Source organism: Triticum dicoccoides, chromosome 7B, assembly GCF_002162155.2.
Source record: "Triticum dicoccoides isolate Atlit2015 ecotype Zavitan chromosome 7B, WEW_v2.0, whole genome shotgun sequence".
Lineage (NCBI taxonomy): Eukaryota > Viridiplantae > Streptophyta > Magnoliopsida > Poales > Poaceae > Triticum > Triticum dicoccoides.
The window spans coordinates 634,383,850-634,385,579 of record NC_041393.1 but is presented as its reverse complement, the minus strand read 5'-3'; positions in this window follow the sequence as shown (position 1 = coordinate 634,385,579).

Sequence of the window (1,730 nt, the reverse complement as noted above, 5' to 3'; positions counted from 1 at the left end):
GTCCGCAAGTAGCGCCAGAAGGCGGTCCCAATCTGCCAGCTCCGGCCCGATTAGCTCACGTCTGAAGTTAATACAGGGGGGGGGGGGAGGTGCTAAGAGCCGAGGCAACCCGTTGCTTGATTGCCTTTGATACATCATGAATTGATGAATCGAGAACTTGTGAATGTTATATATTACAACTTTGTTCCATTGTTTTTAATTAATCTTCTTTCATAAACTAAGGTCGAATGTATGAAACTGAAATCAGCCTGTTTTCAAATTACTACAGAAAACATATCCCAAGTGTATTTAGGTCCTAATAGCGTATAATGGTACAAGTAGTGGCCTATGAGCTCCATAAAAAACTGAAAAACAAATAAAAATAAGAAATGCCACCGTAGATAATTACAAGATCAGCTTACAGTTGTGAGGAAGAAATGACTATTACTTGCTCGTAGAATGTAAGTTCTTTAACTTCTAGTTTATCACATTACTTACGGTCTATAAGCAAACAGGACAGAGAGGCCAGAAATGAAACTACATCAATGTCACGACATATACTGTTTCATAATTCATTACTTCAGCCAGTCTTAGACATGGATATGATTTACAGATGCTCTAGCACATGTAAAAGAAAAACATGCATGCCATTCTCATGAGTGCTGGCTAAGTGATGTGTGCATGTTCATTAAAGCAAGCATTGCAATATTTAAGCCAAAATTTTGAATTCAATTGGTAAGAGAAGATTACCAATGATTAAAAGATTAGATCCAGTTTCTGCTCGGAGAGTTAAATCATCAACCAAAACATTACCAGCGGGCGTCACCACTGGGAATCATTTGATATTAGAATGATGTAATTATGCAAGGAAACAGAAAGTGAATGCGCTCCTCCTAGTATTCTATTACCTTAACAACCTTGAATCTTGCTCTGGCTACAAGATCAGTTGCATACTTCTCTTGAGATAAGTGAAGACTATCTCCATTCTTCTTAACTTCAATCCCAAGAAAATAGTGCAAGTCTCCTAGATCCTTAAGAGCAAACTCAGAGTTTAAATCCTTTAGCAGTCCTGTAACAGCCTCATTTGATGAACTTGTGACGATAATATCATCAACATATATTAGGACAAATATGGAGGTATTTGACTTATTATAGATAAACAGTGAGGTGTCAGATCTAGAAGGAGTTGAAAGAACATGCGGTGCCCCCATGTTTGGTTTTGGTAATTGATGACAATCTCTATGGACTAATGGTTTCCTTGAGTTACATTTGAAGGGTTTGTCCATAGGCTTTTCTTGGAGTCCATTTGTTGGTTTCAAGGAGAGTTTGTGATGACCACGGTGCTATTAAGGAATTATCCAAAGATCGGTCATGTGAGTGTTGAGCTTATTGCAAGCATGTCTTGAAGAATAAGATTGTGTGATCATTCATGTCCACCTTCAAGACATCATCCAAATGAAGAGAGTTGAAAAGAGTCAACACACAAAGCGCACAAGATGTACCGAGGGATCAAGTCCCATGGTATGGTAAGCATTGTCCATTACGCTTTGTGTGCTAACCCATGGTCTTCGTGAGAGTTCTTTGTGGGGTTAGGTTGCGGTGTGCAAGTTCAAGTGATGTATCACGAAGAGATCAAGTGCTTGAAGCTTGCCGTCCATTGTGGTGACAATGGACTTGTGAAGATGAGCGGAAGAGTGGCTCACCCATAGTGGAGTATGGGGGAGCAATCAACTAGTCTTCATCGAGCCAAC